This window comes from Rattus norvegicus, chromosome 2 (genome assembly GCF_021556685.1).
Source record: "Rattus norvegicus strain SHRSP/BbbUtx chromosome 2, alternate assembly SHRSP_T2T, whole genome shotgun sequence".
NCBI classification, from domain to species: Eukaryota; Metazoa; Chordata; class Mammalia; order Rodentia; family Muridae; genus Rattus; species Rattus norvegicus.
The window spans coordinates 53644321-53655955 of NC_141535.1; the positions used below are offsets into that span (position 1 = coordinate 53644321).

The 11635-nt window shown below is 42.9% G+C and overlaps 1 long non-coding RNA gene across 3 annotated transcripts in view; it reads right to left on the bottom strand.

The window, feature by feature from the left end:
• Positions 1-11635, bottom strand: part of LOC134485850 (uncharacterized) — a 704841-nt gene that overhangs the window by 276442 nt on the left and 416764 nt on the right. The gene's annotated exons all lie outside the window — the stretch shown is intronic.

The window sequence follows — 11635 nt, forward strand, 5'->3', positions numbered from 1 at the left end:
AGAGAGAGACTGAGGGGAGACACACACACACACACACACACACACACACACACACAGAGAGAGAGAGAGAGAGAGAGAGAGAGAGAGAGAGAGAGAGAGAGAGAGATTGATCTGTTGTCATGTACACCAGAAGAGGGAATCTAATCCCATTACAGATGGTTGTGAGCCACCATGTGATTTCTGGGAATTGAACACAGGACCTCTAGAAAAGCAGCCAGAGCTTGTAAATGCTGAGCCATCTCTTCAGTCCCCTGGAAATAGTCTTAAATATTGCAATTCAGGTGGAATCACAAATGACCCTTGAGAGACAAACTGCTCCCATGTGTTAAACAAGCAAGACAGGCAGTGTCACCACACTTGATGTCTGGAGTCTCATTGATCCATAGAAGTAGAAAGGGCACTGAGTGCACTGACGACCACAGAGTTGGATGGATGCATCAGACCTGAGTTTCCATAAACAAATTCATGCTAAAGCAGCACTGGATTTTTTTTCCACTCCAAGACGGGGTATGTTTTGTGTAGCACGGCAGGGATGTGGGGTTTCATCAGTGTCTGCCTCTGTAAACTGAGCCACTGGTATCTTGCTTCCAGGCGGAAGGCAGGCACCGAGCAGGAAATTGTGCTACTAATAGGAAACTGTGCCACCGATGGCAAGTGGGAAGTCATGAAACCGAGATGGACAAATGCTCACAGAATGGAAGAAACTCCTCCATAGCTTTTCTTCTGGCAGAAGATTTGGTATCTGATTGCACAAAGAACTCAGGTTGTTTTAAATCATTTTATAGAAACTCTTTTATCTTTATTTTATATTTCTATATTTATTATTTCTGATTTTTATGTGCATTGGTGCTTTGCCAGAAAGCATGTCTGTATGTGGATGTAATAGGTCCTAGAATAGAGTTATGTGCCATTGTGAGCTTCTGTGGGTGCTAGGAATTGAACCTGGGTCTTCTGGAAGAGCTGCTTGTGTTCTTAACTGGGACTGAGCCATCGCTCCAGGCTCCAGGACTCAGAGTATTAAAGAAGAGAACACCTGTTGGGGTTCACTATGTGAAACTGTCTCTGTCCTTCCTCACCTGCCTAAGGGATTTCCTGATTTGCTTTAATTAGTTGGATGGTGGGAGGTGGGAGGAAGAGAGGACTCTGGGAAGAAGAAAGAGAAGCAGGAAAGGCCTTTTGCCAGGAGACATGGGAGGAGATGGATGTGATCCCAGGCCTGGAAGGGATTGCTAGGCACATACTGGATGGGGCCAGATGGGCAGGTCAACTGGGCTGAGCTACTTGAACGTCTGTCCAGCTGAGGCCTAAGGCTTTGAAATATTAGAAGGTCTCTGGTTATTTTGGGGAAAGCTGGTAAAGGAATAATTACAACTGGACTAATTTCCAGCATTAGGTAGTATCAACAGAATATTAATAATCTTTCATTTATATGACCCTTTCATTTTGCCTCTCTTCCCTCTGTGTTCTCATAAGAATTGGGCATATCCTATTCTGTCAAATCTTTCTCTGATTCATCACTTTGCCTGCCACTCAATTAAACATCACTTTCAAACATGGCTGCTTCCTTCTATAAACTAACTTAACCTTCATTGCGGGATTGAAAAACTCTGCGTAGTTATTACTCTAACGAAATGAGTTTTAATATACTGTAGGTATATTCATGAAAGAAAAAGGATTTTTCTATCCCTTCCACTTTACTTTTTAAATTGCCAATATTTAAATATTTGACAATTTAAAAAGTAAATGATGTTGAAAACTTCATCTTACCATCTCTTTAAAGGTAGAGTTTTATAAACAAATGGTACTTTCTGTAAATTATCCAAATACCACTCATCCTCCCAATTTACTTCTCTTCAGAGACTCTGTATATCTTGTTGGTGTACAGGAATGACCACACAAATCACGCAAACACTAATTCAGACAGATAGGGATAGTTTTTTGAATGCACACCCAAGACAGATCAATCAGGGTCCCAGGACACACTCAGGAGCTGGCTGTGATGGTGGTACAGACTTTTTATAGGAAAACCTCATGCAGAAGGCAAGGGACTGGGATTATAACATTTTTGCCTAAGTAGACAAAGTATTCCCAGCTGACCTTTAAGCTGATTGGTATGCAGTGATGTTAACTGAGGAAGTGGTCAGGGGTTTTCGAGAGCATTGGGATAGCAGAGCATGACTAATCAACCATATCACTGTGACTGTTTAGGAGAACTTATCAGAATCAGCTATGATTAATCACTTTGGAGAAATGGAATCTGAGAGCCTGAAATTTAACTCCACCTTATGATCAAAATGAAGACTGAATAGAAAATGGCTACAGTTAGATTAAATGGCTACAGTTAGTGTGGAGGAGGCCTCAACACACTGAATGATGCCCTTAAACCCTTGTGTGATTTTGTGAGTAATTTTTTGTCCCCCCCAATACAATTTTATAAGTTTTCATAAAGCCAAGGATATCTGGTTTTTTTTTAATCTTCTAATTTAAATTATTACTTTTAGTTTTCACATTATTTGTTTGTTTGTTTTTAAAGAAATGTTTTCCCTTTTTAGCCCCAGATGACCTGGAACCTGGTCTGTAGATCAGGTTGGCCCCACACTCAGCGCTCAAAGGCATGCACCACCACTGCTCTGCCATGTTTTTCGTGTTTCTTTTATTGATTTATTAAGGAGTAGTTTGTTGTGGTAAAAATAAAAGAATGTTTTCTTTTATCCCATGCTAGTGCTGGCACTGTAGGGCCACATGGCATCTGTGGGATATTTTCATCTCAGTCAGCAAAGTGTCTCACCCGCTAAGCTCCATCCCATCTCATGCTGTCAGTGGCTACTCTGTGAGCCCAGAAGCAATCTCTCTGCATATCCATTTCCCAAAGCGGTGACTGCCATGCCAGTTTCCTACAGAGACCAGTTTGACACAGAGACTGCCTATCTTGCAGCTCTCTTACTGTGGACTCATGAATGAACACACCACACAATAACCTCTGATCCAATTGATAGGATATAATTTGCCCACGTAGACAGCACGAAATCCTGTACACACCCATCCCTTAAAAAATAGCCATAACAACCTGATTCTGTGTGCAGAGAAGAGTCTTAATATCTGCTGCCATGTTCTCCCAGCACTTTCCTCTCACTCTGGCCCCTCTCTCTTGCTTCTAAGACTTTGTTCCTGCCCATCCTTCCTTCTCATCCAATGATAGACCTTGTTCTAACCTGTACCTGCTGTCACCTACATAATGACGTCAACCTACAATAATAGTTCATAAGTCTCTTGTCTTCTGCATGAGCTGTGCAGAAGACCTATCTTAAAGCAAATGGATGTTGGTTATGTTCACACAGCATTGGGATGTCCCAGAGAGCTCTAGTGTTGCTGTGTGTAATAACTTAGGGAGAAATGTGCTCTGAATTCACTCAGGAATAGAGCGGTACGGAGGGGTTAGCAAGTGAGAGTTCAGGCCGCCTGTGTAATAACATATCATAATGGACATTGGACATTAATGATCTCACATGGTGAACTTTGAATTTTCATGACAACATCCTCCATTCAAACAGAGATCAAAGACACCTAGGTGAGAAGAGATGGTGAGCAAAGAGCACATGGTCAGAAAGGACATCTTGAAAAGAAGCTCTGGAGGAACTAAGGTGAGCTCTGTGGACAATGAATTAGCCATGTGTTCAAATCGTTCAAATAAACATTCCTGGGGTTCACAGTCAATAGCCTGCACTAGGTACCCCAAATTGGTGGTCTGTTCTTTTTATCCGCTAGTCCCTGTGTGGGATGCTTTACCATTTATTCACAGGTCCACTCAGTCATTCTCTGATGTTTTAAATGAAGGCAATTCTCACAGTCTCATGTTTGAATGCCAAATTTCTAGTTGGTGGAACTTTTTAGGAAGGATCAGGACGTATGACCCTTGTGGAGAAAGTTCGTTTCTGGGACTGTATGTTAATGTTTCAGAAGACTCCCTTTACTCAATCTCCCTCTCCCTCTCCCTCTCCCTCTCCTGTTTTTCTCCCCTCTCTCCTCTCATTCTCCTGGCTTCTGGTGATTGATCAAGATGTAAGCTCTCTCAGTTATTCTCTCTATCTGTCATCATGGACTCTTAACATTTGAAACCTTAAGCTAAGCTAAACTCTTTCTTTTAGAAGTTCCCTTGGTCATTGTGTATAATCACAGCAATAATATAGTAACCAGGACACATTCATTCATTTTCTCTATTGGATGATATGAGTTTGCATGATGTTAATTTCGAACAATGGTATTGTCCTCTTTGAGCCTATTCTTCCTACTTCTCAACCTTTCTGATCAGCCCATCTTATTTCCCACACAATTCCCCAGCTACCTTCATATTGCAGCAAAACATGGTTTTATGTCTCTAGCAAGCCTAGGACCCATACATGAGAGACATTTGGTTCCTGTCACCTTGAGAATCGGTCATCCATTCACTGATTATCTCCAGTTGCACCTATCTTCCTGAAAACCATATGCCTCTGTGTTTCTCATGGAGGGCAATAGTTGTTGTGCATCCATCAATCACACTTTCTTTCCCTGTCTTCCATTGCTGGGCACTTCCTTCTGTTTCATAACTTAGCCTTGTTTCATCACAGGGCTGAACTCAACATCAATGTGTAGGTAGGTTTGCTAGTTATGCCCCTCAGGAGTTTGGGTTATCATACAGACATAGCCAAGACCAAGAACCACACCGCAGCAACCCCAAATGGCACAGAAATGGCATCAAGAAACCCTGGTCACAAATACACAAGTATCTCACAGGAGTTGACTCAAGATCCAGAGGAACATGCGCTACTCAGGAAGTGTAACCAGAGAGGCCCAAAGAAGACACAAGGCGTGAGGAGACACAGGCTAAGCCTGCAAAGACAATCAGTGAGCAGGCAGAGGACATTAAGGCTCTTCTCAAGCCGAAAGCAGTTAAGTCCAAGATGTCAAAGGGCCCAGCTCCAAACTCAACCATTTTTCTTTATGACTCCTCTCAGGTCTGGGAAGTAGATTTGAAGGTACCTGGCCAAGAGTCATGGGATTCCCCAACCAACGTGCAAGGTTCAAACCAAGGCAGAGGCCATTGCTCCCGCTCTGGCCCAGGTTTCAGCTCCAGTTCAGGCTCCCAAATGTGCCCATGCGCTTGTGAAAGGGAAATGAAATAGATGCAAATGTAACAAAAAGAAAGAAAATGAAAATAAATATAAAATGAAAGGACAAGTTGAAATATAAAGGAATAACACAGGGCTGGAGAGAGGTTCAGAGGTTAAGGGCACTGACTGCTCTTCTAGAGGTCCTGAGGTCACTTCCTAGTAACCACTGGGATCCAATACCCTCCCCTGGTGTATCCCCCACAGTGTACTTATATAATAAATAAATAAATCTTTTTTAATAAATCTGTTTTTTCAAGGGAAGCCCGCTGAGCTACCTCCCACCTGTGGAGAACTTCCTCTTGTGGTGAAGCTAAGACCTCACCCAGTGATCATAATTCTTCCAAGAAAGGGAGTAAGGGTTTGACCATGGTAAAGGAACTTCCCAACTCAGGACTGCAGGAGGCTGAGTCTCTGTGTCTGCTCCCCTGAGACACCCTAATCTTTTTGCATTGGCACAGACCAGAAAATTTGGCTCCAAGGCACAAGCAACAGTCACATTAGCCTGAGTTACACAACTACAGTGTTATGTGTTCACGCTTATATGTGTTTATATGTGCACTCCTAAATATGCAAACACAACCGGATTGTTCTGTATAATGGCACTGGTATTTATATGATTTCAATGCTGAATACATGGTATTGGATAGCGCTTTGATGGGCTCTTCCTGGGGACAAATATTTCTTTTGTTATCTGGATTCCTTTCTTACTCTTAGTGGATGTTCTAGTGAGACATAGTGGAGTTACATAAATTCCGGGTCAGATGTCTACTTGTGTTTTCCTTGTTCAGGTCTTGTTTACACAGCCAAGTTGATGAGACTTCACATGTGTAGCAAAAGGTGGATATTTTATGAAGAGGATATTTAATGTATAGGTTGGGGTTTTATGTAAAAGGCTGAATCTCTGGGCAAATGACTGACTTCTTATGGAGCAGACCAGCTTTTTCTTTAAAGGATGCATTTTTTAATTTAAATGATTCTCTACATTAAATAAATTAACACTTTTTCCAAAAGACTTTTTTGTTATACACTGGACATTTATTTACGGATTCATTCCATTAAACAGATTGATCATTTAATGGAAATTATTATCTGTTTTTTATAGGTCCAACCTTTATTTAAAAGATTGACTTTTTATTAAAAGATTGGTTTTATGGGAAGAAAAATAGCTCTAATGGAAAAGATTAACTTCTATTTTAGATCTGCAAGGCAAGGAAAACACGGGGTGAAATTTTATTGTAATGATTCAAGTCGTTTCCTTAGGATTGTCAGTTTAACCTCACATGATGTACATTGGAGCCCAAAGAACATTAGTTTTCTTCAGACTCTGGTTGTCTCCATTTTCCAGATCATCACAGTATCCCAGGAGACATCATCTCCAGGTAAAGGCAAATGTCTTAGGCAAGATAGTGCATCCTGGAGCAGGGGCAAGCATCTTTTGAGACTGAAACAGGGCACCCGAACAAAGAAGGCTTCCTGAGGTCACACTTGAAGATGCAAATCTAGGCCTGGAAAAGATCATGGAGCCTGGAGTGTGCTAAACATGGTGACTAATTCTCTGGGTATAATACCCCATCTTGTTCTCTGATAAGCTCATGTAACTACCCTGATCCTACTTTCTTTTTTTAAATTTTATTTAATTTTCCTTTATGTATGTGTGAGGGTGTCAGATCCACTGGAAAAGGAGTTACAGACAGATGTGAGCTGCCATGTGGGTAATGGGAATTGAAGCCAGGTCTTCTGGAAGAGCAGCCAGTGTTCTTACCCCTTGAGCCATCTCTAGCTTCCACCACCCCCATATCCTCCTTTCCAAGTCCTCATGTTTAGAAACACTCTGGGACACAGTTAAAGTTGCCATGTGGCTCTGTTTTCTTGTTTCTCTGTTGGAATAATATCCCCTCCTTTTTAACCTTAGGATGAAAATATATAGTTTTTATCTAAAAGTACTTTTTAAACATCTTTAGCAAAATAAGTTCACAAAGACACACACACACACACACACACACACACACACACACACACACACACACACTCTCACCCAGAGTGAGAGAGAGGCAGGCAGACAGACAGACAGACAGACAGACAGACAGACAGAGGTCTTTCTTTCTTGCAGGGGACCTATAAGCACTGCACTCTGCAGAGGATTGATCCAACTGAGGTAAAAAACTGAAACTTAGGTTAGCACAAATTATCCCCTGCTGGGTGAAAAACTTTTGAAGTCTGACTAAGTGGTTTATTTTTCTTACACAGTTAAACACAGTAAAACTGCAGGGTTGGGCGGGATTCCTCATGACGAGTATCACAACAAAGCTTAAGGCAGGGCTACATTGAACTCCTGTGCAATGTTCATCTCTGTAGCAAAGCACCTGTGACCCTTTCCACAGGAATGGGTGCCATTCACTGAGAAGCGGTTGTCAGGAGTCTGCGCAGAAGAGTTTGAAATAAGCACAAGGATGGGATCTTTGGAGTGAGAGACAACGCTCAGCATTCTGGGGACTTCCATGAAGGCTGCCTCTACAGATCAGCAAAAGGCCACCAGGTTGTTAGCAACATCCACTCTGGGCATCCAGGAGAACAGGTGTCACTTTCTTCCTGTGAAGAAAAAAGCCTGTGCATTTGACAATTCTGGTTTCTCTAGTGTTTCTCTGTGAGCACATTGGCATCCTGCCCTCCTACACTTTCTGTTTAGCCCAGGTAGTTTTGGATCTTCCTAGGTAGACCAGGCTGGCCTCTGCCCCTGGAGTGCTGGAAGCAAAGGCTTGTGCCAGCATACCTAGATAAGACAGTCCAAATTTTGTTTTGTTTTGTTTCTTTTAAGAAAAAAAAAAGTTGGAAGCAAGCTAGTGGTGGCATACACCTTGAATCCCAGTACTCAGGAGGCAGAGAAAGGTGGAAGTCTGTAAGTTCGAGGCCAGCCTGGTCTGAGGAGCTGGTTTTAGAACAGCTAAAGCTACACACGGCCACATTGCCCCACATTTTCAAACCATGCATTTCAGGGAAGCAAAGTCTAGTACTGCTGGATCTCAAGTACACCTAGGAAGACCCTAACGTTGGCCTTCGAATGGCTCTAAGATTATTTTCCAAACACTGTCTAGATTTTGGATGTCACCATTTGTTAACATTTTGTCACTACCATTATGAAAAGGAAATTTAACATATAGATAGATATTTGATAAACATCTATTTTCACATCCTCTGTGTCAATGCCTTAATTTCTAAAACACACACACACACACACACACACACACACACAAACACACACACACACATTAGGAATATTTTTAGAAGTTATAAGAGATCTTCTGATGTCTTTTATCTTTTGTCAACTACTGGCACCAAACATTCACACTGTGCTTGGATATACAAGTACACAAAACACCACAACATTAATAAAACAAACAACTTTTAGATACTGTAGAAGGAACCAGAGAGTGGAAGCTCAGTGGTTAAGAAGACCAAAAGATCCAAACTTAGCTTCCAGCAGCCATAAGTTGGCTCAAAACCATCCAATTGTAAAGAGTTCGGAAAGCTTGAACTGGTCTCTGTGAGGTACCAGGCACATGTACACACAGGATGCACAGAAATGCACACAGACTAGCGCTCAGAAACACAAAGGCAGAAATAATGCATCTTTTAAAAAAAAGAATGTTTCACTTTTAAGAAAGTAGCCATTCCTCTAGTGAAGTGAATTTCAATATGTTCTATGAATATTCAGTGAACACAGGAAATTTTCCACCTCTCTGTTCCCATTGGCAGATAGGTGTTTGTCTCATAGAAAGGGCTGTTTGCTTTGTCAGGGATGTCGTTTGGATGGGTATGTGTGCTCTTCTCTAATACTCTGAATTCTGGGGCCTGGAGAAATGGCTCAGCAATTTACAGAATCACACTAGGACCCAGGTTCTATTTCTAGCACATGAATGTCAGCTCACAACTGTCTGTATCTATAGTTCCAGGACATATAACACCTACATATAATCATGCATTCAGGGAAAACATCAATAAACATGAAAATAAGAAATAACAAAGATAGAAAAAAGAAATAACAAAGAGAAAGAGTTTATTTAAAATGATAGTATCTGAGTCATTTGCTTATTTTAAATCCTAATCTCCTGCCAGATGTTTCTCCTGTCCTGTGGGCATTTGAGCACTTCCTTTGCTGTCCAGAAGGCTGGCTGTTCATGATGTCCCACTTGCCTTTTGCAGCACTGTGTTCATATGCCAGGTGAGCAGAGCAATCCAGGCAGCTTGTCCCCTACTTTCTGACCCAAAAGCAAGGTAACAGGGGTTCAGTTCACAGAGCAGGGATCTGGGCAACACTATAAAGGCTGGAAAGAGAAATATTGCCTTGGGGAGGGGTTTGCATCTAGTAAACAAACCATGAATTTTTTCATGGAAACTCAAGTCTGATCCATCTCTCTAAGTATCCGGTCTTCAGCACACCTTGTGCGGTTTCTACCTCTCTGTTTCTGGGACTCCAGAGTCTGGTAAAGTGACACTTCCTGCATTGTTGTATAGAAAGAGAGAGTTGGACTATCGTAGGTCATTTGTGATATCACATGAATTGGGATATTTAAGGATATTTCCCTCTCCATCTGAGTGGCCTTGGCTGGCCAGACATTAGCTGTTCTGTGTGACTGGCCTAGACCTTGCAGCCATCCCTCCCCCACCTCTGCAGTAGAGGCTGGGATTGCAGCTGCGCATCATCACACCCAGCTCTGCACTTAAATAACACTGTAAAGAGAAAACAAACATTTAACAGGAGCAGGAGGGGCAGCTGGAATGGGATTTAATTTTGAAAAAAAAAAAAGTCCTTCTGTAAGGAAGCATGCTTGCAGAATGCAGTCCCCAAAGGTGCGTGCCATTCTCTATGGTGTCAACCACTGTGGGCAGCAGCCAATAGCAGGAGAGCATTGGTGTATCAAAAGGATACTATAAACCCCATTTGTCATTTAAGGACCAGGCCTGATTTCAAAAAAGTCAGTAAGATACCAGCTTCGGGAATAGATCATAAGTCCCAGAAACTAAGTCATAAGACACCAGCTCTAGAATCAGACCATAGTATCCAGAGCAAGATCATAACCTCACCCCGACCCCCAAAGAACAGCCAGGGGAAAACCACAGTGGGGAAATACCTTATCTCAGAAGGGGCCAACTGTGCTGGAAAGCCCTATTTCATCACAAGGTTGAACGCTCATGACATAAGAATGGAGACCCTGAGCACCTGTGACCCCTCCAGTAGCCACCACTGAAATTCTAAATTACCTAATGCTTCCAGAGAGTCCCCTGTCCCTATAAGAGGAACTGCATGCCTTTGTTTAAGATCTACATTTTATTCAATGGTTGGATTACCCCCCCAGCCCCATGCTGTTTGTTTCTGCAGAATAAACCCTCACTGTTTTTGAGATTTTCAGACACTCACAATAGGATTCCTTCCCGGAGACCTAACAACTGAAAGTCTTCTCCACTCATTGTTGGCGACAGACAGACCACACTTGCTCCAAGTCTGAGGTCTGCTCACACTCTGTGAGCACCAGGCTGGGGGCTCTAGTGTGACAGCATTGACTTGCTTCCCCAGGGTCCTCTTTTGGGAACTGAACCTCTGGTTTCTTGCTTCCAGGACAGAAGGGAGGAGCAAAACTGCCAGGATTACTGTGTTCTCTACAAGAATCAGTTGTCCAAGATGCAGCTCTCACCTGATTATAAATCTCCTAACACCTGGAGAGCAAGGCACAGGCCATGGCTTAAGGCTGGGGACACAAACAGGCTGAGTCTCTTTAGCTCTCCCTGCTCTATCAACCTCACAGACAGGTAACTGGGCGCCATAGCACAAACACAGCTCTCAGCAGGGAAGGTAAAGAGGTAAGGCCTTGTGTATCTTCATCTTCCTCAATTTCTCTGTTTCAGTTTTTCTGTATTACAGAGTTTATGAGAGCTGTGTTTACTTAGCAGCTTCGTGCGCTGGGGCAAAGCCTTCTGCAGCCAGCTGGCTCTGCATTTTCAAAGTCTACCAGCCAGCTTTACAAGCCAATTCTGGTTTGCCAACCTCTACCTGCCCCCCAAAACCTGCCAGCATGCTGGGGTGAGGACCAGTATAAATTGTATCACTGCTAAAAACCAAAAGCGAACATGGGTGAGGAAGAGGAAATGGAGATCCTGTCAGAAGCCAGGAAAAGGAAACCTAAGGCAGATCATGGCTGAGCAGATGTAGAAGAGCCTAGACAATTCAGCCACTGCAGGGTGAGGGCTGCTGGATCACTGGGGAAGGTACTGGTCTGGCTTCTGAGTACTTGGGACATGGCTCCCTGAGGATGACCTCGTGCTGGTCCTGACTGGACCTGGATCTCCAGAGGACTGGAGTTCATCTGCATTCTGTCCACCACGGTCAGGGAGTGGCTAAAAATACACAGACAAATCCAGACACCACTGAGCTGCCTCTCCCTCTAGCTGTGCTGGCCCTGGTCATATGGTTGACTGAAAACTGCTTGTAC